The sequence below is a fragment of the Cataglyphis hispanica genome, chromosome 1, assembly GCF_021464435.1.
Source record: "Cataglyphis hispanica isolate Lineage 1 chromosome 1, ULB_Chis1_1.0, whole genome shotgun sequence".
NCBI classification, from domain to species: domain Eukaryota; kingdom Metazoa; phylum Arthropoda; class Insecta; order Hymenoptera; family Formicidae; genus Cataglyphis; species Cataglyphis hispanica.
This window is the reverse complement of record NC_065954.1, coordinates 15,119,229-15,144,226: the sequence shown is the minus strand read 5'-3', so window position 1 is coordinate 15,144,226 and position 24,998 is coordinate 15,119,229. Positions and strand designations below refer to the sequence as shown.

At 37.2% G+C, this 24,998-nt stretch overlaps 1 protein-coding gene and 1 long non-coding RNA gene across 3 annotated transcripts in view; both read left to right on the top strand.

The window, feature by feature from the left end:
• The window catches only part of LOC126848607 (CCR4-NOT transcription complex subunit 6-like), a 482,736-nt gene that overhangs the window by 153,281 nt on the left and 304,457 nt on the right, over positions 1-24,998 (top strand). The gene's annotated exons all lie outside the window — the stretch shown is intronic.
• LOC126849044 (uncharacterized) overlaps positions 15,841-24,998 on the top strand; it is a 62,321-nt gene continuing 53,163 nt past the window's right edge. Inside the window, exons 1-2 of the long non-coding RNA XR_007687347.1 lie at positions 15,841-15,897; positions 18,157-18,212. This is a non-coding gene — a long non-coding RNA (uncharacterized LOC126849044). The remainder of the gene's footprint in view (positions 15,898-18,156; positions 18,213-24,998) is intronic.

Here is a 24,998-nt window from a genome sequence, read left to right as displayed (position 1 = left end):
TACATAATTTTTTTATCTTATATTTTAAAAAAGTTTATAACATAAAATATAAATGTTGCATGAAAAAAAAATTTTTCAAATCGTTTACATTCCTCTCTAAACGGCAGTATGTATAAAGACATCGTTATTTTATTGCACGTTCAACCGGTTGACAGTTGACCGGGCTGGAAAAGCGCGCTCGCGATAAAAAGCTCTCATTTAGCGGCGCAAGAAGTGAGAGTGGTTCGCGCGAGCGGCGACCCGATCAGGAAGTAGCGCTACGGTATAATAATCTTCGTCGGACCTTTTTCCATCATTCGCTGCGTATTTTGCGTAATTGGCTTCGCCGAAGAAGCCGGCGCGATTCTATGAAACGGCACGAGTCCGAGAAAGGCGTAGTTTCTCGACCCTTTTTATACTGTAATCACACAACAACGAGTATGTAAAATTAATCGAAGTACAGATCTGACCTTTCGATACGTGTATTACCTAAGAAATCCTAGCCCTCAGCGTAGATTAGATTTTGATTTATCTTCTTTGAAAAGAATGATAAACGTCGAAAGAAATCGCATCATAGTTTCTCAATATATTCTCGCAGTTCTCTATAATGTGCAATGTTACGAAACCTAATGCAGCGAGCGAATCTCCACGACACTGGAGGAATGGTCTGAGAAATGTCACTTCCGCGCAAGACGACGACAAACTTGAACAACGACAAAGCGTTTGACGTCTGCTCTCTCTTCCATTATGTGCATCTTCACATGAATGTGAACGTATATTCAAATATGATGTAAACATAAACGTCAACGTGGACATAGATGTAAACATGGATATTTACGCACTGATGTGTCATTCACATAATAAAGATTTAAATTTGTTACCCAATTTGTTAGTCGGGGAAATTCAATTCTTTTTTTATTTCACATTTTGCATGGATGTTTTTTTTTTTTATTATTATATATATATATATATATATATATATATATATATATATATTATATTATCACAATCTTTTTTCTGAAAAAAATATTTTATAAAAAGAGATAAAAAAATACATTTCAGACACACAAAAATAATCAAATTTGTATGCAACATTAAAGAAATTCAAAAAAATATTTAAAAATGTTAAGTGCTATTAAAAAATTAGTCGTCTAAAAACGAATATGAGATCAATGCAATTAATCAAATAGTTGGTTGTATGTCAATATATAATCGACATTAACACGATTTAAGATCCCATTAAATCTCTTGCGGGATGTAATCCTCCTTTGCCCACAGTTATTTTCCTTCGTTGACTCGCATACTCGATTGGACGATAAAACGTGATAAAGGCTGAAACTTATGCGCCCATGCGCACTTTATGCTCCCGGGACGAATATTTGGAAGATATCACCTATCTCTATCTACCTACTTGGTACGTTTTATTATTCAGTATGTTCAGCACGACTCGGTCTCAAATCCAAAAGGCATAACTCGAAGAACGAGTGTGCGAGTCGTAAACATCTGTCGGTAGCGAGCGATGAATACTTTCGATAGCTTCTCTAAAATCTCGACTGTGCAACGTGGATGGTCGAGCAATATAATCTGAAATTACGGTCACGCGGGAATTTTGTGGAAGCATTTGAGAGACTTGATTAGAATTTTGCGATTAATTATTGAATCAGTATTTATCATCAGTATTTATCATCTGCATTGAAAAAAGTTCAAGGAGTTTCATAACTAATCTTTTTAAATTTAATAAATGATATTATGTTACATTTTAAAATAAGATCTTTTGAGCACTCGTTATAATAATATTAGTATCATTGGACGATATATATAAAACATATTCCGATTTTGGAATCGATATTTCTCTTTTTCTCTTTTAATCTTTCTTAATGAGAAGATTCTATTTTATTTTATTATACTTTATTTTCTATTTCTTTATTCTCTATTTTTCTCTCCATAATTTATTTTCATGCTATCAAAACTCGACACAACAAATCTATCTTTAAAATGTAATGTGGATATTCTGTACACTAAGAGTGTTTCACTAATTGAAATTAACGAATGGACGCCCATGATTATAGGACACCCATTGTATATTCAAAGACGGATGCGTTTCTCATTAGACCTGGAGAACAAGACACGGGGGTGCTTTCTCGGTGAGGAAGATTTAATTTCTTTTCTCAAGAGCTTCGAATCGTCTTTCATTCGCCGCGTCGCTTTCTTTGTTAAGTCGTGAGTTATTATTTAACACGAGAAAGCGAAGAAAGACTCGACTTCACTCTGGCATAAAAGTTTCTTTCGAGCTTGAAAATCCACCTAGGCTAGCCGACACTAATCTCTCGCTGCATAATTATAAGTTAGAGTGTGCAATTTGTAGTATATACATTAAGGTAGAGTAAAAAAAAGAATGAGCGGTAAAATGTGTCGCGAAAGATGAAATATTCTGATGAAAATGTAAATTGTGCGAGCGTAAGTTTTACAGTCTAGATTTCTTCTTTTTGCAACTTTGCAGCTTTGACAGATTCTAAAGAAAAAGAAACGACATATCTTTACTATGTATGTTTATTATGTAATTTGAAAATTGGAGTTTAAATTGATAATTTAAAATTTTATTCATTTTTGTGAATTTTATTTTTTTTGGAGATATTTATACGAAGTTTGTAAACTGATACATATAGATACATTAGAGTAGATTAATGAGAATCACCTTACACAGAAAACTGAAACTAATCTAATGAAATTGGATTAAAAATTAAGTCCAAACATATATTCAAAATTTTTTGTTTTAATTTTAAAATTCTCTCTTTTAACAAAGTAAAATATATTTCTACTACAAATTACAATCTCCCAATATTTTCAAACATATAAACCGCTTTGTGTTTATGCTGATGTTAAGAAAAAAGAAAAATAACACGGAATTGATGTATTACACGGTATAAACCGTTCCCTTGCAAAACAATTAAATGATTTGGTCAAGAATATCGATTGCGATCGGTTGACCCGCCGCTGCTTATCTTGCGAATATCTAGAGTGGTATCGATCTATATCTCGTTTATCCGCGTGGTTCTTCTTCCGAGAATACTGGAATGTCGTTGTCGAGCGAGCGATACACCCCCGCAGTATATCCGATAAGATCGGGACAGAAACAGCAGCCTTGTTTTTTCCTTGTGCGTCCCTCTCTCTTATTTGTTCACTACCGATTGCCTTGCTATTCTTCGTCGTCGTTTATCTCTCTCTCTCTTTCTTTCCGTCGTTTTTGACGTTGTAGCATCGCGATTTCAGCGATATAACGCGAGGCGGTGATCAGATTCGTGCACGCTCAACCGTTAAATGAATCAAGATAAGATAACGTAATTGAAGTGACGATAAGGAAGTTAATTTATGTTGGCGAGAGTTCGCAACACGGGTCACAACCCGAGAGGGAAATATAATAAAGTGCCTATTATGATCGCCAATTGACATGCAATGTCTAATCTCACCGCGTTATACTCATTAACGGCTCTACGTCTTGAATTAAGTATCACGATTTTCTTCTTATTTATCATCGGCTGCACCCGCTCGTAAACGTCTTTATTTAAATCCGCTTCATTCGATGCCGATCTCCTTCGGTTGGAAAAATTAATGACGTACTCTCTTAGTTGGATACAGTAGTAAAAGTAGGAGAATTTTTCATGTTATAAATGACTTATATAAACATTATAAATAAAACATTGTGTTTCCCAGAAAATGAATAATAAATTTTTTCATGACATCGAAATAAATATTTAAAATTGATAAATTTTTGAAATTTTAAAATATTAGATGCAATTTCTCTAAAATTAAAATATTTCAGAAAAAAAAAATGGTTAAAATAGTTTCGAACGACAGAATTGAGATTAATATCTTGATAATTGCCACCAACTAAAATTATATTGAAATACAGTCGATAACAAAATAAAACTGATTTTGCGGGATGTGTAATAAAATACAGTTAGCATAGATTAATGAAGAATGCTGAAAAATGTGCGGAGAGTATTAAAGTGATATCAAAAGGATTAAGTGTGATAGAGATATAAGTCTAAATGACTTTTATTGACTGCAGTAATTAAATAAGACTGCGCTTAACTTTTTCTGCTTCAGAGGACAGCGTATTTATGGCATTTTTATTTTAACAAGCATTTATAAACTAATATCACTCGTCGTCGACTATGATAAATTTTATTTTTCTTATCAGGCACTCTCAACACGTATGACGGCGCATCGCATGCGATTGGTGGTATGCTGTTAACAGGTAATTTGTGGCACGATAATGACCATTCCGCTGGTAGCCTTGAGTCGGCGATGCGATGTCGCGTTATTGCTGCGTGTTGCCAGGCTCGCGGTAATTCATGTAACTTTTACAACGCGCAGTGAAAAAGTCGAGGCCTCGACGTGGGCGGTGGTGCGAATCGGTGAAACTGTTCCGGTTTGCTATCTGCTATTGCGTATTAATTAATAGATTAATTATAAAAAAATTTTATATCTATATAAGATTGACTATTGACGTCTTCAAATTATGATTAAATCAAAACTGGGATTTTAAATTTGTCAAAGAAATAGTTGAAAAAGAATTACAATACAATGTAACATTGAAAAATCGTCTGTCCACACTGTACCATTCTTATGTTCTCAAGTTATTCAAAATTTCTCGAAGCCATCCTTTTTCCCTGTGATAATTTTTATGATTAACCGAAAACAATACAATCGTAAATCACCGTCATTTTCACCCGTTAAGGGAATACGCATTAACGTTTTCCAACTGGATAGAAAGAAAAAAAGGCGCCTGAACGTGCTGGGGAATGCCGCGTTGAAGGGCGGGAATGCCGAGCCTGAGAAACGTTTCCATTATCGCCCGGAAAAAGGACACGCGATTTCTCCGCCCGGAAAGGCAGGCAGGCAGGACGTGAGGGAAAAGCGCGATTCGCCATAATGGCGCGCTCGCGAGTCGATAATAAGGGTTCGCTAGCGGCGTCCTTGAGTTAATGAGACCTCACCACGGTGTGCCAGCTGTGTCCCGTGGCGTGGAAGTAAAGACGACTTATGTCCATTCTCGTGTTTACGACATTCAGGAGTGGCTAGTATTATATATTATATCGTAACTTTTATTTTTCTTATCCAGTTAATTAAAAAAGAAACCTCTATTTTTTTCCAATAAAAAGTATTATAATTGAGCAGTAAAGTACTATAATTAAGAGATTAAAATAAAAAAAAGAATATTAATATAAACCATTAATTAAATACATATACATATATATAAATATAAATATATATAAATGCATACATAAATATATGATAATACATAGTAATACATGAATAATTTAAAAAAAATTTTTTTTTCTATTTTTTTACTTATTTAAAATAGACATTTTGTTCTAAAAAAGAGTGGATAGCTAAATTAAAAATCATTTTTTCTGAAAATTTGTACGTAAAATGCAAAGATAAAAAAGAAAGATGAAAAGAGAGATTAAATTATTAATAAGTTTAATAAAAAGATCGAATTTGCCAGAGAACCATTTTTTACAACCACTTTAATTTTTTAATCGTTTTATAATTAGCTTACAAGCTACAATGCATAATACTGACAAAGGTAAGCCGATTTCGGGTGCATCGACCGAACTGTGCATCACATTGGTGGTTTCAGCAAAAAAAAAAAAAATTAAATAAACAAAAAAAGGAAGGAAAGAGAGAAAGAAGGAACGATCGCTTGTCGATTCAGTTGGCGTTGCATCGTTGGTGGTAAAGTGAACGCGTTTTTGCGGACACAAACCAACCACGCAAGTCACACTCATCCTCTTATCCTTTCTCCACCTCGTTTTCCCGTGCAGCTCTTCCTTCTCAGGGAATTCTTTCTCCTTCTCTTCTAATCCTCCTCTTCCTTCTCGGCGCATCGCCATTCTTCTCGTTTTCCTCGCATCCTTATTCCACCCTTCTCGTCCCGTTCCCAGCGTAACGGCCGAACGCTCTTACGGTGATCCTTTCGCAGCGCGAGAGACTTTCGGCCTAACGGTTCCTTCTCGCGCCATGGGATTATGCAAATTAAACGAGCGTGACGGCCGATCGGCCCCCTCGCGAAAACGGAATGAAAACGTCGACTCGTCTCGGATCTACGCGAAGAAACTGCCCTTGAGCTAGTAACACAAACCACCCCGCATAAGTACATATACTTATTGCGAGAACATATTAATTATTATTACAAATCTGTACAAGTCTGCGTTAATCGTGTTTCTTGATCAATATAATTTTCATAAAATCATGAAATATCTCGAAGCTATACAACATCTTGTGTATATATTTCTTCCGTCTATGTACATGAAATGGCAGAGTACGAAACGTGGGTGCAACTATCGCGAATGAGGTTGCGCTCGTTCGAGATATAACGAATTTTACGGTGGAAACGTGGGAAGCAGCGTGGTTGAACGGTGTTTTATTGCCGCATTCGCGATGGTTAATAATCAAATGGTGATTAATGGCGCCGAAATGATGTTGATTTACGGCGATTTGTCATGTCTCTAGAATAAGGATTGGTCGCTCGTTAGAAATTCCCGGGTCTGCTCGATGGAGCGATAGTTAACAGCGAATATGTGCGCGTCGTGCAATTCGCTGACTTTGTATGGCAATCGGTCGTGGGTATGGAGAGAAGTGACGTTTGCATGATTACAAAGTAGAAGTAGAATAACGGTTTGGCGAACGACGACAATGACGGGTGACGTTCATTAGAAAGTTAGGTGTTGAAATTAGATTGCGCTACTTTGCGAAGTCATATCGTAACTTGCTCCCCAATATTGTTACTGTTGTAAATCTACGAAGTGATCGGAAGGTGTTTGATCGATGGTTGAAAAATTTCTGACAATTTTTAACAATAAGTATTTTATGATTATTTAAAAATTTAATTACTTATAAGGAGTACTTATTGTGGTTATTGTTAAATCTTGAATAAATATTGAATTCCGTTGCAACATATTTCTGTGTTATTAAACCCTAATCGTGAAAGATATCTTTTTTATAAACTTTCATATTATTCTTGATAAGTATCACGCTATATCATTTCTTAAAAGTTAAAATATTAATAGAGATTAAATATATAATAATAAATAAATATTGTAATAAATTGAAGATATGTATAACATATCTAGTCGTTTACCATTACATCGAAAGATACTTATGAAAGTGACGACAAATATCGATGGAAGAAACTTTTCATGTCTTTTTTATTTGCGGGAAAGGAGAAAGATGTGACAGAAATGGAAAGAAATAGCACGAGGATGAGAAGAGAAGGAACACAGGAAGGGCAGATTACTATGTCTACCGCCGTGGCACGTGCCTGGGTCCCACGACGTAAATCAGCGCACGTGCCTCTCTCTCGCGGCCGCGAGCTTTTCCTCGGACAGGTTCAACGATCGATACCCCGAGAGGAATGATCGATGCCCCCGCGACTTCTAATGGTCTTCGTATATCGCCTCCGAGGATAGGAAACCTCTCCGATAGAGAGAGAAAGAGAGATTCGTGAATATATCCGTGAATCTATACAAGGTGTCTCGAAATACTGGAATGCTTTTCTAAACTGTAGCGATTTTTTCTTTGTCAAAATTAATTGGACGTAATTTTTTTTTTAGAAAATTTTTGGCAATTACAGCTTAAATTAAGATAAAATATAGTTAAATTTATCTCAGGTACAAAATCTTATTACTTTGATTTTGAATTACTTATTCTCTCAAAACTTAAGTAGCTCCAAAACTCTTCAAGGTTTTACAAATTGAACAATTAGGCCTTGTTATCCATATTTTATCATTAAAACAATCATTTTTCTCAATCTCAACCTATTATTTTTAATGAGTAAAAAAGATATGTAATGGTTTTGGGTCATCTTGTGCAAACGCGGCAATCTATGAGTAATCTATGGAGGACCTACGCATTACCAGCTATTATTCATAATTATTGAACACGATGTGCTCGATCGTATAGATCCGTAAGCGTAACGCGATATAATATGTCTTGTAATGAGCACATCTTATAAAACGCCGATGGGAAGAAAGAAGAAGCCCAAGACTAAGTGAAGAAGATATTTTGTTGGCAACGAGCCGTCGTCGGTCACGTGCCACCGACTGAATCAAAAAGTTGCCGTGTACGGTCAATGAACGAGAGAGGCAGCAGGTTGGCGCTCTCACATGACGTGCGCGCACGTGTGTGTGTGTATATGTATATGTATATGCATATTCACCAATGAGGGTGCAACCGCGCGCGTTATGTGTATATACATATATATATTTATATATCGCAATTGCTTCTCTGCAAAGCAATACCGAGATGCGCGAATGAGACTGTTACATAAGAGATGTATCAGACCGCAAGCGCGATTGTGAGACAGCAGGAGAAAGATGAAAGAGAAGATAGAGAGAAAGAGAGAGAGGAGGGAAAGGGATATTAAATGACTTGGAATGAAATCCTCTGTGAAGAAAGGTGTAGAAGTCAAGCGTGGAGCATTGCAATTGCGGAAGGAGTATGACTAAGAAGTTTAGAAATTAATGATCGTATCAGTTTACAAAATTGCATTTAAAATATTATTAAAAAAAGCAAGTGTATTACATACACGCGCTATTAATTAACAAATAATATAAATGTCAAATATTAAAATTTGAAAAAAGAATTTTACCTTGCTTGTCATGCATCACATTATTATTATACTTCTATCACGATTATTGATCCATTTTAAAAGAAAAAAAATGTGTGCAAACAAAAATCGACATGTGTAGATTTATTTTATGTGAAAATGGGGAAGAAAAGAGAGTAAGAGAAAATCAGAGACGAGTGATTAAGTGAAAGTAACGAACTTTTCTGAATACGTGAAATTGGCAGAGAGCATGATAGACGGATGGGGAAAGACGAGGAAATCCGTGACGCATACCGTGCGAAATGTATGTGCAGAATGACGAGAGTGAGAACGGAGAAAGGAAGAGAGCAGTGACGGAGAGGGAGAGGGAAGAAGGAGAGAAAGAGACCGAGAGATTCGAGAGAAGTGATTTACCGCAAATTGCCCCGTTCGCCGGAGTAGCATTATAAGCATTGGGCAATCGCGTGCATACAGCTAACGTCATATGCGGCGAAAGAGCACGTGAATCCCATGCAATTGAAAGAGCCGAAGGCTGCTTCCTATTTATACGACAGGGGAAGTGGCAAGAAGACGTTTTCCGAGAAGATGCGGAGATGAAGGGTACGTTCGCCGGCTGTGATCGGTTCGTAGTGTCGAGCGGAAATTTTCGCGGATGATTTTGCGCCCTCCGTAATTGTGATCGACATCTTATTTATATAACCGTATAGACTAACATACGCAAGCCAAGAGAGAGACTTATTATTTTGAGTAATCGTAATCATGCAAATTGTCACAATCAGACAAATTTATGAGATCTGCAGATATGAGGAAAATATTATTAGAATAGCGCGCTAAATGCCTTAATTAATTATTAATTATTGCTATAAAAATATACAATTAAATTTGCTCTTCTCGAACACAGATATGTATCTTCAAGAAATTATCATTAAATTCCGACGCACTTCCCGATATACTTTCTCCCGCGGAAACCGGATGACTTCCTATCAGCTGTTCGCATCGACCAATTTTAACGCGTTACAAAGATTACAAAGATACCCGCTCGGCCGACGATTCTTGTCGTGAGGCCGCCGTAATTTCTTTGCAACACTGTGCAAGGCGCGTGTACCGTGGGCGTGTTCCGTGAAAATAATTCAAGCCTCGCGGGTGTTTCAAGCGAAATACAATTTACTGCTTCCGAGTGTGCATCTGACCTGCAAGAAGCACAGGGATCGTGACCCCCTGCTATCATTCCGGCATCTGGTTGTATCGCGAATCTGGTGCAGTCTTATTTAATTCTTTCTAGTTCATCTCCTAGACATACACGTTCAATTCGCAACTTTTTAAGTTATTTAATTAATACGTATTTTAGCTGCAGAGAAAATCATTTATCAGCAAAAATTAATGAAAAAGATTAAATGGTTGCTCAAATATTGATCATTTTAAAATGAAATGATTTGTAATGCAAATTGAGAATTAATGATTAATTTTAATAGTGTTACGAACTTAATAAAAAAATAATTTTGACATCCTCTCTTCATCTCTGTACCTTTTTGATCTCCTAAAAATTTGAATTTTTTTCCATTATTACATTTTTTTCATTATTATTTTTAAATAATAATGAATGTACATGATTTATAGAATATACATTTCTTATCACTACTTGGTGTGAATTACTATCGTCAGCGACACGTATGTAAGCAAAACGGTGATGCAACGTCGGCTAATTCATCGCCAAGTATCTCGACGTCTTTTACGAGAATATATTCATCGGGTTGGATAGATCTTCACACGGTTGTTGTACGGTACGTGCTTGACGAAACAAGGACTATCATTACCGCAACACTTTGCAAGTTAGCAAATTTCCCTAGATGCAATATCAAAAGCGACGAAACTTGGCTAGATATCGCTGAAGCGACATTTGCTCTTGTATTACACGCGACATTCTCTTTCTCTCTCTCTCTCTCTCTCTCTCTCTTTCATCGAGTTTTACTGCTTCTCTTCATTGAATATTTCCGCGTCGCGTTAAAACAGCCCGGTCGTATCGCCCGCGGGCGATATACACTCCTCGGTGGCCCTAATCGCCCTGTACGCGAGGTTAACACCTTTAATCCTTTGTACAAGCGAATGTCGTGCTAAGCTTCCCCCGAGGATATCAGAATTCCATGTTGAAATTTATCGTCCGTTTCTCGCTCTCTGCTCCATTCTTCCGTTAATATTACATTTGTATTAGCTCTAATCGTACTTGTAAAAAATTGCAGTTTTTCCTTTATCAATGTGGAATTAATTTCTCTCGGCGAAAACATTGCCATCTTCTTTCCTTTTCTTTGAAAGAAATATAAAATTTAATTTTTTTAATATTTAATATTTAATATTATATAATATTTTTTATTATAATTTTATAAAATAATTGCTTGATAATTATAATTGCAAAAGTTAAAGTGTTTTGGCGAATTAAATTATGAGAATGGAAGACTATGGCAATTCTATTTTTAACTTTTCTCCTCTCATTCGCTTTAATTTATCAAAAATTGTATTTAGAATTTTAATTGTCGATCTTTAATTATTTTAAGACAGCTTGAACTCATTAAAACTTATAAATGCATCGAGATACCACGACGTGATACGCGATAAACGTATATCTTCGATTCGTGGAAATTTGTAGCCAGTCGTTCATGCGAATGAAACACGGCGAGCAGTTTTCTGGAAACTAAAAAATTACTTCACACCACGCGCGCGAATACGAGTTCTGGCAGATCTGTCGATACATCGCGAGCTCCTAATTAATGGCCATAGTTCGCCAAGACCTTACGTTTCATTCGTCGATAACGTCACGTGAGTTCAGAGTTTCGCCTCTGCAGTAATTCCATTAGGGAAAGAGAAAAAAAGATTCTATTTTCTTCTCATATAATTACGGAATGTTCATTCGCTTCCGGGACTTAAGATGGACCGAATGACCCACGCGAGAGATTTATGTCGCGTCAGTATACGGAGGATGCCGCGAGGTAATATACTTCCTCGGGGAGGAAAGTTAGCACGTGTCTTGATGACGCTGAAGCTACCAGACGAAGCCAGCGAAGGAAGGTATTGTATTATGTGAATAAAGCGACGCTAATTCTTTCTTGCGTCTATTCATCGAGGCAAACACTTCGAGAAATGTGAGCAAGGATTGCTAGCATATTCTTTATGCTTAAAATTGAAACTTTTCTTTCTTTTTAAGGAAGAGACGCGAGAAAAAAACGTATTATATTTTTTTATAACATGCCTTATGAGAAAAATATATTTCATACATTTTTATGGTTTTATATATTTTTTAATTGTATAAATTAATTAAATTGATAGAGAAAGAGAGAGAGAGACATTTTCTCTTACAGTAGTGGATAAACAAAAACACTTAAAAGTATAAAACGAAATACTACGTATTAAAAGCAAGATTGTTCATGCAAAAGGATGCGCTTTTAACTTTCTGCTTTCTTTTGTTTTAAAAGAAATGCTTTTACAAATACTTCACTTTCCTTCTGTTAAACGATACTTCACGTTTATTCATAAAATTGACTATTGGCTCTTCTCTCTACAAAATCAAGGAACACTTTACACATTGAAACTAATCGATTGTTCAATTGTAATTCATTCAATTGTAATTTATATCAAGATGAATTTATCAGAATACCTGTCAAATGCGATCTTTGCAAACGACCTCCAGACGCAATACGCGGAATTACCGTCTGTTTCGAAAACGAAATCGCCGTTTCACGTTCCGCTCACGTGTCGTCGCGTAATTGCGATCGCGATCGTCAAAGAAGCTTCCTCTCCCTTTGCCCTTCGTGAAAAGCGAGGAATGCAATGATGAGCAACGGTGTAGACATAGCGGGCAGCAGACGAGAATCGCGTCGCAGCGGATCGTAATTTCCGTCGCGCGACGGAAACCATGCCGTTATACTGAAAGCTTCATATCCCCGACATAATTATGGGTAATTAGTTGTTACGCGCAATTGATAATAATAGCCGTGTCCGGTTCTTGGCATTCTCGCCGAGACGGTCGCGACGCAGTTTTCTCCGCGTCCGTCACCGAACGTGAATGCAGCATGTTTTGTCGACTCCCTCTTTCGCAGGAGAGGAACAAGGTCTGTTGCGATTTAAACTGGAAGTCACTTTAGACTCGCTAAATCCCTTCGAGTTAACTTCTTCTCTTTGATTGTTTATTCTGCTGCCGAGCGGAACGATGGTTTTTCTTAGAACGGTCGAGTACGATTATACTTGCGAAAAGTGATATTCCGTCTAATGGAATCTCGTGCAACAACCGCGCAAGTAACGAGCTATTATACGACATGCTTGGATACCAAGAAATTCCACGCGACGATTTTTGTTTCCCTTTATTTGAGCTTAAATATAACGAGAGAAAAAAATTGGTAAAAAAAAGAGTATATTTATTATTTAATCTTAATAAGAGTAATTTTGTCAATCATTATTTACGAGCAAAATTAGAATAGATGTCGATAATACGAAACAATTTACATTTATCTTCGCTTACATGCGAAACATGACGAGTATTTTTAATTCCGACGTGATCGCGAAAAGAGAAGCGTCGAATCGCAGTGAGTTGTCGACAAACTCTCATTTATTCTCTGGGAGTCTGGTCCCGACACTCAATTGGAATTTCGCCGATTGCCTCTGAGAGAGCGAGCAGCGAAACTCTGCCTCGTCGGCCCGGCCGTCCGGAATCGTCAGGCGAAACTTTTAGCACAGAGAATTACGCTCGTGTTTCGGTTCTTGCCCGATCGTTTTGCCCTCGCGTTTTATACACCATCGCTTGCAAAGATTTTCCTAGCGAAACTTCCGAATTGTTATACGCGCGCTCTCGCGAATCCCGGCAACAGTGGCTCTGACAACTCAATCTTTCAAATGCAAAGTATCGCTTTTTTTTCTACGGATAGAAATCGTCAAGTTTTGTTTTGGAGGAAAATCGGGCAAGAGAAACTTGAAAGTACCGATTTAAAATTCAAAAAGTATAGAAAGATTTTTGCAACAAAGTAAATATTTTAAAAACAACATTATATGTGTATATAAATGTTATTAGCCCTGCGAATTTCATCTTAAATTTTTATTATCCGACAAAAGAGATTATAATTTAATTATTTATTTACCTTTTAAGTCAGTTTTCTCTCGCGTTAACGAAAGCGCGAATGTGCTCTTTTCCTCGGGATATTAACTCGACAGAATTGCAGTGCCGGATACTTTCAAGGAAAGCGTAAGACGGAAATTACGCAATGTCGGGCGAAAATTGAGAATTTCCATATTGCGAGAGTGCGAAAATAAAACACACCCGGCGGCGTGCTTCGACATTTATCGCCGTAACTGTGTTCTTGCTTTGCATATACCGTCCCTCGCCGCTAACGTTGCTCCACTTGGAATCGTGCAATATCGGACCGTCGTGTAACTTACGTACCCACTCGACGGAAAAGCCGACGAGTTAAAAGTTAATAAGCGCACTTTTCTCCATCAGCGGTGTGGAAAAGCCGGCGCAAATTTATTCGATCCTCCTCCAACAGAGTAATATTACAATCAGAATTCCTTATTTATAATCAACTCGAAAACATTTTATTTTATTCGAAACAATTTTTTGTCAATTCTTAACAATATTTCAGATGATAATATTACTCGAATCATTCTACACAATGTTAAAAATATAGCTCTATCAATATTGCATAAACTTTTTTCCGATCATCATAAAACTAAATATTAAAAAGATTACAAGGAAGAATATACATATATATTGTTCGATTCAAGTTGTATGCGTAAATAAACAAGAGCACAGGTTGTTGAGTGTTTTTGTAAATAAAACTCAATCGCATAAACTTTATACGTCTTTCGGTAAACAAACAGATATCGTTCGTTAACTAAACACTCATTGCCGAAATCTCGTCCGAACTGGCGATTGCACCCTCTAACGGGGGTGCTTATCAGTTTGGAATTTAGATCGATGCGGGCAATTAGGCAGCAACAGTCACGCGGGTAATCTGCTTACGAGCAGCGAGTGTGCAGCGAAGTGGCGAATGCATTGTGCATTTGTGTGTATTTATATATACGTGTATGTGTGTGTGAATATATGTATCAACGTGCATGCGTGCTTGTGTCTCGACACTTCCTTTGCAGGATCGGCCCTGATTCGCGCCACGATTTCCGGCGATACCGTTACTGCGTTTCGCGTTTCCGCCATCGTACACGCATTTTGCTCCGTTTCGAGAGAAGTGTGTAATTTATGCGCACTAGATAATCCGTGAGCGAACGAACGATAAATCATTCATCGCGGCCGAGTCGCGTCACGCAGTTCTCTCCTCCGCCTTTCGTATCTCTACTTGCGCCGAGTCGTACTCGTTTACACAACGAGTACTTTGGAGAGGGCGGAAGTTTCAGGCGAGAGGGAATACATTAGAATATAATAGAATAGAATGCATAGTTATGTAGAGCGAGTCCTCTAAGATGCAAAAAGTGAAAGAATGTGTTTATATACGGAACAAATAAAGTAGCGACATTTACTTTTCGATCTTGAAGCAAATCCTTGAATATTTCTTTGAAATGGAAAAAATATAGCATGTATTAATTAAACGGGATGAAGGCGAAACTTCGTATGAATAGCAAGTTATTCATTACAACATGCTACGCCTATCATGATACTAATATAAGATGAAGAGAACTTTGCTAATTAATTTAATATATGCTTTGAAAATATTTTAGATTATATACAGAATTATTCGCAAGAAATGATCTTCTTGAATCAATACAGGCTTTAGCTTTCTTAAAAATATTTAATTAATTTATTTAAATAAACAAAGGAGTCATTAATCTCGTTATCGGACCAAAAAAAAAAAATAATTGAAATAATTTGATCGTATCAGTATATTATTATATTTATCCGGATATCCTGGATTGCAAAAGATTTCTTATTAAAGTACGATAGATATAAATAAGATATGGATACATATTTATATCTCACCTTTTATATCTCGTTTTCGAAAATTCTAGCGGCTTTTCAAAAACATCTCCAGACATAACACGTCCTTGGAAATCCTGAACGTAACAAGCTCTGAAATTTCCTGGGAGGATCGGTCTGATCGGCGCATTCGCGGGTCGTCGGCCGATCACGGGATCGGAGCAATTTGGCCGCGAGAAGAGGATGCGAGCAAGCGGAAATTGTGCTCCGATTGACCCGCGAGACCTCCGTCAGCAGACAAGCGAGGGGGAGTGAGTGAGGGAGAGAGGCAGAGATCGACGCTTTTTTTCTCGCCGGAAGTGGGAGCGTGCACCTACCTAGCTACGTACATACCTATGTACGTACGTGTGCAACGCGCGCGTGCAACAACGCTGCTGCACTCGTCGACCTCGTCCTCTCGCTCGCGCCGTTTCAGATGCTATCGCGGCGCCGGCCAGCGGGATAATGCCACTCTTCGAGGATCACGTAGAAAAGTCCTCTCTCACTCTCACTCTTGTTATTTCCCGTGTTGATCGTCTCTCGCGGTTATTTAAAGGGCCAAATACGAAGTGCGCACACATCTCGTGTACGCGCGTATCTCTCTCTCTCTCTCATTCTCTCTCATTCACCTTTTTCGCCATCGCGATCTTTCTCGCGATATTATATTCTCGTCTCGTATAAAATTCCCACGGAAAAAGACTCGTTATGTCGCGCGCTTATTCATGAGTCTCACAAGTTATGAGTTTCGTGCTCGCGCGCTACTGACATCGATGTGGTCCATCATGTCGACTTGCGCCTTATTCTCTTTTCAATGAAATATCATTTATATCGTTTAATTAGATATCCGTCTTTTTTCAAATAGCTCTATTTATTCTTGATAAACATTATTTCTTATTTAGTAAAAGAGATAAATTACAAATCACATTTATAAATAATTTTTTATTTCGGGAACGATGTCGTGACCGAGAATAATGAGTCGAGAAGATTTCTGTACCTTGAATTAGAATCGTTAATGTCATTTTGTGGTTTAAAAGAAAAAAGGAAGGAAATGTCCTACATCGAATATAGAACATTAAATGCTTTCTAGACCACAGAATAACATTGATTGTATTTATTCTAAGATACTGATTTCAAAGTCAAATCTTATTTGTCAGAAGATATAGAGAATGAAAGAAAGAGAGAGAGAGAGAGAGAGAGAGAGAGAGCATGTATCCATTATAAGATTTAATAGAGAACCAGTTGCTTTGTTATTTTTATTTTTCAGCATTATATGTATATAATGTCATTTACCATTTTATAGCAAATAAAATAAATAAGAGATGACAAAAATAAGAAAACGTGTTTATAAGAGAATAAAATTCTTTATGACTCTTATAAATACTGATCTTTCAAATAAAGTCCAGTAAAATTTGCTTATCTCGAAATTTGACACGTTTGAAAATCCCACGAAATCCCCATAAATCCCGCGATTTCCAGAGAAATGATCTGCAATCGATGTTACTACGAGCGACGAAAACGTCGTTCTCCCGGTGACACTCGTTCTCGCATAGAGACTCTCTTATCCTGTCGAGCGCGTCCGTTCCCTCCCCTTTGCTCTTATATCGAAGGGAGTTATTGTCATTCAAAGGGTGACCAAAACGAGTTGCCGAAGTACTTAGGATACTTTGGTCGCGCGACCGTAATCTATATTGACGGCACAAATCCGTGGCAGTTCCACACCATCTTCCATCATTCTTGGAACGAGATTAAAGGCTTCAACTGTGAGAGATTACGACGAATTTCCCGGCACGAAGTTTACGTATTAATCGATCTCGATCAATATTTTTCGGCACGTGTATAAGGATGTGACCCTCTTCACGATGCTCTCTTCGGTGCAAATTTTTCAAGAACTTGAGAAGAAAGGGGGAGAGAGAGAGAGAGAGAGAGCAGCTGAGAGAAGGCGTTATAATATCGACGGAATCGTCCCGTTCGACTCGGCAAATATTGCTTATTTCTTCTTAAGATATTTTTTTTTTATTGAGTTTTTAAAAAGTAATATAATAGATCGGTTTCTACATGTGCCATCTGAGACTAGAGTTCTCACATATATGTATATATATATATATATATATATATATATATATATATATATATATATATAATCTCTCCCTTTATTTTTAATTTATTTTATTAATTAACTTTCAGATTAGAATTTTGATATACGTTGATTTAAAAAATTAAATAGACATTGAAAATTAAGTTTACAATACGTTTGAAAACCTCTTAACATTCTATCTTTTAACTATCTATAAATAATACATCACATTTCACCTAAATATTTGAAGTCATTTTAAAGTCATTTAAAGACATCTAAAAAATTTAGGTTTTGTCACTTGTTTAATTACAACAGTATAGATATTTGCAATGAAAAAACGAGCATAAATTATATATATAGATTATAAAATATCTAGTACTATTACTATTACTTCAGATAGCATTTTTAAAGGAGAAAGAGGAAAGATTCTTTCTTTGGAGTACCACCAGTATTAAAATATTTATTTTAACCGGCAATTTTCTCATTTAAGCATAAAATAATAATAATAATAATCATCACTACTCTCTTTTCTCTTTGTTTTAGGTAAGCTTCTTTTTCGACCATTAACCATGAATGCCACCGGATACGCCGGCAAGCCGGTAAGTCCCAACCAGCTGTTACAGTTAATTAAATTTAATCATCGCTCAGCATTCTCATTTCACGAGACGGATAGTCAAAGCGGGAAGGAATAGCGCGCAACGATAATCTCGCAGACGCAAAACGGAGTTTTTACACGAATAAACGACGCTGATGATCTCTTTTATCCAGTTAAAATTAGATGACAAGGATAATAAAGTGGACAGATATCGCGAGAATTTAGGCGGCGCATATTTTTTTCTATATCGAGAGCCTTCCCATCGACATCGTTCACGCACTTTCAAGATCGCGGTAATTTACCGGAATTACTATTACGGCGCGGAGAAAACGTGCAGCTCGTTACTTCCCGACGTACCAGATGTACAATAATGCGGAAATGATGCGGTGGAAGAGAGCGGAGCCACGGCCTTTCGAAAAATTAAGAGATAGCGGTTCGCAGCATTGCTTTCTCGCAACGTCGCTCTCGAATTATCTCCTCGCGACCGCATCGACCTCGTTTTAGCGCGCGGTCTTCGGTGCGCGCTGGACCTTCTCTACCCAACATTCGCGAGAATGTAAATGAAGCAGACATTATTAAAGTTGAGCCGCGCGTGCGTTGAAAATGCGGCACGCCTACCGCTATATAGCCACTTTCATTAATATCATTAAACTTTTCGCATTAAGAGCGCGCGCGCAGTCCCTGCCTCATCCTTACCGTTTCTATCCATTCTTTCTCTCCTGTGCGGAGTTTGCATTGAAATTACCGGTCGCGCACCGACGTCCCCTTTTTACCATTCTTGTCATCTCTCGCAAACGTAATAACCGAGTTTTTCCTCAAATATGCACGAATTTTTTTATCCACAGTCTGTTTGATGATCTGATTTTTTTCTCTTACGTTATGTAATATCTTCATTTTATTTGTATAAATGATTAATTATTCTCTTTTTATGTCTTTTGCATATATGAATGTTTGGATTATTCTCGAACACGCGCAGATCCTCTTCCATTATTCATATTATGCCGTTCCCTTTGATGATTTTAATTTTCTTTCACGTTATACGAGTACATTTAATTTTATGATCAATACAAATACATTAGCGATATTCTGTGTAATGCAACATTTTATTCACCGATGAGTTAATGATTTTCACTGATGAGCTAATGATTTTCACTGAATAATACAGAAATTTATAAATAATTACGGATAATTCGTAATAAATATCTGATGTTTATCGAGCGATCGAAATTGATAATGCATTATTCAATCGCAGTACATCTCTCGTTACTTTCGAAATAGATTCTATCTCTCTTGAAGAGAAGTCAGTCTCCGCCATTCTCTTTTCTTGATTCATCAATCAGACGTTTCGTAGGCTTCATTTGGTAAATTATTTGCTTTATGCTTGTGGATTCATTCGACACTCTTTGTATCAAATAAAATGGACGAAAATGAACACTGCTAACTTTTCACGTTATACACAGTGACGAATTTAGCAAGACACGATTTCGCATAAAATTGATAGCTAAAGACGAAATCGTTTTAAATTCTATAATTTTTATACAATCTAATTTTATACAATTCTAAATTTATACACAATTATTATTACATCACACACAGTGATGTGATATTTAGTTTTTTTTTACAACAAATAATTGATGTTGTATGGAATATACTTCACATTTTAACAAGTATTTCTCCCCTTTGTTCCTTTATATTTATGCTCCAATGAACTGTATCGCTCGTAAACAAGACTTCCTAGACTCGACCTCCATTAATTCGCCATCCATCGGCGAATATCGTAGAGAAAGAGAGGGCCCGAGCTCCGTTACTGCCTCAATAATTCGTCGAAACATCTTTCGTGAATAACCGTACATTCCGTATATAGCATATCGCGATGTACATTTTTATCGCGTTGCCTTTTTTGGGGAAGACGACAACGACAACAACGTTGGTGAATAAGTAAGTAATTAATTCGCGCGCGGCTCGTAAAAGTATTCCCTTACCGTTATTTCTGCGGTTACAAACGATGTCGCATCGTGATCGGCTTGTAACTCCTTTTTTTTCCTATATCACCAAGTCGCATCGAACGCTTTCTCTTCCCTAGTATATGTACAAATACTTTCAACACGTCGCTATCAAATGCCTTCTTTCTTTAAATAAGCATTTTCGGAATGAAACGCGTCACGCGTGGATACAATAATGTGTATTACATGTTGTTTGCGACTCGAAAAAGTAATAACGGTGGCATAATATCTGTAGTCTGGTGTTTGATATAAATGTAAAAATGTATTCTTTCTCTCTTTCTCTTTTTTTCTTTAATTTCGATCGATTTCTCAATAGCGAATGTTTATGTGGACGAGGATGTGGGTAAACGCGGTAGCGCACGGCAATTGTAAATGCAAATACCGTTCGCCGTTGTCTTTATCGACCCTGTGCCATTCTTTAACGATGAGAACGAATGCCGTTTCGATGCATGCTATGTCGGCTGTTATACCTTATAACGTTATATGGCAAATGGAGTTATCTTATTCCAACGTATAACTGTATCTGCAGAGAGAGTATTCCAACAAAACTCGCTCTGCTATACAGAAGAGGGAAATTGTATAGAGAAGGAAAATTGTTATATAGAATAGAAAATAAAGAGAGAGAGAGAGAGAGAGAGAAGTGAAAGTTGGAAAATGAACGAGTTGTATGCTTCTGTATCGCAAAATGTAATGTTTATGAAATTTTATAAAAAGCACATCTATTCTATAATATAAAATAATAAATAAATTTTTATACAATTTAGATTATAAATTTCGTAATAAATAGATGCTGCATAAAAAAAGTATTTTTTATAAATAGGTAACATATAGAGAGCGTAATATATAAAGGAAATTGTGTAGAAAATAAATCATTCGGCCAAGTAAAAAAATAAAAACTCGGCAATCGACAGTTAGTCATTGAAAGTAGAAAATAAAGACTTGAAAATTGAAAGATTGGAAGCTGAACGAGCGCCAAACTTGTGTAGTAGCAATTGCGATACTGTGTGCGATAAAAAAAAAAACACGATACAGATTTATACCAGAATCTCTCATGAAAACATCACCGTTCCGACTCGCGATCGAAAATTGATTGCTCTGGACATTTCATCGTATAAAAACGCCGCGTAGCTGCAATTTCGGATTGAGCCTCCTTCGAAATCGATAGTGCCTTCAATGAGACATCGGGACCGAGTAGAACTCGCCGCGACACTTGTCAAAAATTAAAGTCGCGCGCATGCACAATCGATCGATGGCGAACGCGAAAGAGAGACGTAGTCCTCTTTCAGTGTGTAATAAAAAGTCGGTTTTTGCCCGACGTTATAGCGGCCTGCTGTCACGTACGCTTTTCCGTAACGTAATTCGCTGCCACACGTTATATCGTCGCGCGACATCGTCCATTTTTTAATAGCTCGACAGGATACGAGGCAGCGGAAATGCTTGTCATCTCTCCGGGGAGACGGTCTCTCTCTCTCTCTCTTTCTCTCTCGCTTGCATACGCATACTCTCTCCAACACTGTTATTTTTGACATAATCCGGCTTACTGTGGCTTACTTTGCCGCATATCGAGGGGAGGGAAGGAACGTGCTTTCATTAAAGCATTAATAAAACTGTAAGATATTTACGTTTTACATGCGTATTTCGCATCCGTGGCATAGTGTCAATTTTAAATGATTTCTTCTGTTTATGTACGAAAATCAGGTATAAAAATCAGCAGTAATACGAAACTTGTGCATTATTAAATATTAATGTATATAATAGTAATGTAATCTTATGTAACTAATAAATTAAAAAAAAAAATTTAATTGCAATGTGAGCATTTAGATGAAAGTTTAATTTCTATTTCAAATTGTTTGCGTCTAGTGATATAAATAGAATGAAAAGTACTTTACTTTTAACTCTTTTATCGAAATTGCTCGATTAGAGTCGAGCTGCATTTTATCGGGGATTCCTGTTACATGGCATTGTTTCCTCTCTCTCAACGGGATAAACGATTTCACATTTCAACAATAATCCATTTTATATTCATTTTAACATAATTTCGTTGCGTGTACATGATTTACCATTGATGTATAAACGGATTATTGCTCAATGTATCACATTTGCAAAATTCGCGAAATACTTTATATACACGTATGAATGATTAATATTTTCCTTCGTATATTTCACGGATGATCGGACGCGCTTATATCGATATTATTTTATTACGCTCGTCTAATACATATCGCAAACGATATGTTTATCGTTTTTCGAGTACGCGCGTGTGCAAGTGATAAGCTCGGATGTTTCACTTGATGAAGTATGTAACGAGAAACGATGATGAGAGACGAAACGATGCTAAAGGTGATGCACGGGACATCATTAACGCATAGCCATGAGCGTTATTTTTTTCTGAAAGTGCAAACGCGCAAATGCGCCGATATAAGCGAATAAATGTACCGATAAGAATGTAATAACATCATAAAAAATAGCTTAACGTGTTGTGGAAATTTAATTACGAAGGAAACATAAATTGTAACGTACCGTAAACGTTCGAAATAAACATTTAATTACATTACCGTTTCTTTTAACTCGGAGGCAATTTGAATAATGCAATATAATACTAGTTTGAATAGTACCGTTGATGAAATATATTATTTTATAAAAAAAAGAAATATTACATCTATGTGTATGAAATATTTATAAATAATTGATATTCTTTGTATAGTTGTTCTATTTGATGTTTATCACAGTTATTAATATGTCTTATATATATATATATATATATATATATATATATATATATATATATATTTGTAAAAATACAAAGATATTTGTCATTATTATATGAAATTCGATTTTTATAAAGCTAGAATTATACTATAAGAGACTGTTGAAAACAACGAACAATTCAGTAGAAAAATCTGCCTTCTCAGATAGAATCTTTTTGTAAGGTTCGAAAAGTAATTTCCGTCGCATATTCAAGAGTCAGCATAAGAACCAAAGATTGGCTTTTAGAGAAGAGGCATCGACTTGCGATCGTCAAGAGTGAGTAGCGAATGGGCAGAAGAACGGAATTCAATCTTTTCCAACGGAAGATTTAAGGAAGAGAACGCGATATTTAAAGTTTCCGTCGTTGTCTCGAGGAGTTCTCTTGTCGCAAAAGCGGCTATTCTGCATTGATCTGCGAAGTCGTACGATCGATCGTTGTGAGAGCGGCGATTGTCGAGAACGAGCGGAGACATTTCAAAAAGATCAAAAAATACAAAGGAAGGAGAAAAAAAGAAAAGAAGAGCGAGTCGTCATTCTGCGAGTTTTTCTTCGCGCCGCTTAAAGCCCGGGCTCGAATCGATTGTGCAATCAAAACGCAGACGGGTCTTAAGAAGTAAGTCTTCGCAAAGAATCGTCCTCGGAAATGCTTTGACGATCTCCCCGGCCCTCTTCCACGAGATCCTCCGCCTCTTCCTTTCAATAGCCTCGAGCGAAAACACTGGGATCGTGGATCATCAGAACTGATTCGTAAAATAAGAAAGAGACATCGAATCAACAATCACAATTATAAGATACATGTATAGATTTAACAAATTTCATATTTCGCGATATCTATATCGCGTGATATTTATTGTCGCGTATTATCGAATCTATCTGTTCCAATTCTTCGCAAATAATTTTTTGCCAAATACAACATATATATATCTCTCTTACACACGTCCCTTTACATCTTTATTCTTAACTTCGAGAATTCTCACACAATCGAATTTGGCCAAACCAAATAAGTTCTCTCCGACGTACACAATGACGATCGCCTGCACTGCTTTCCGTGGAAAGTTTAACGGAACGTTTCAATCCAACTCCTCGGGTCTTCCGGCGTGCTCCCGGTAGCCGGAGGTATCCTGCGATTTACATAGTGGCGAGTTCAAATATTGATTCGCCGCGCGCGAGCGCGACGTCCCCGGAATCGACTTCGTCAGCAGCAGTAGCAGCAGTCGGCCGCAATCCTCCGGGAAATTCCTCCGTCCCTCATGCAGAGTCTTTTTCGAAGGGGTAGAAAACGTCTCGGTGCCTATCATTGCTTGTTTCCACGACGGCGAGAGAGTACACATACCGATGTTCACCTACACATAACATACGCGCACACACACACATGTATATATCCGGAGAAAGCAGAGAAGCATCCCGAGGGGAGTGACTTTCCTGGCGATCTTTCTCCCTCGCGCAATTACTAATTACTCGTTTAGCGAGTGACATATACCCGGAACAGAAGAGGGCGGAACGGAGACGAGGGTGGAAGCAGCCCTGTAACGACCTTTTGTCTTAACGACTCACGAAGAGAACGGAGTCGCTTTTAACCAACTCTCTCTGCTCTCTCTCTCTCTCTCTCCCTCTTCCTCTCTGCTTATTTCTCCCTCTCTTCTGTTCTTTTCCGACCTCCTGAACCACGTATCTGCTTGCTTTCTCCTCGACCTACTCACTCCCCTTTTGTCTTGCCTGTTCCCTCATCCTCCTGTATTCATCGAGCTGCAGCTGCATGCTCGCGATCTTTAGTTATCTTCGAGCAAATTCCTCGTACCGGCGGAAGATTTATGGCGACTTGGCGTAAGTAAGAAGAAGAAGCATGCCATAGTCATCTTCCGCGGAGGAGTCTTATCTGCTATTATGTGCTATTTCATTAGCTGCAGTTGTGGCGCGCTCGAATTGTGAGTTACGGCTTCCCGAACTGTCATCTTACTTCTCTGTTAAGAGATATATATGCGCCTTAAAAATATTTATTTTCCTCGTGTTTTTTTCTCTTTGCGCGGGCATAAAAAATG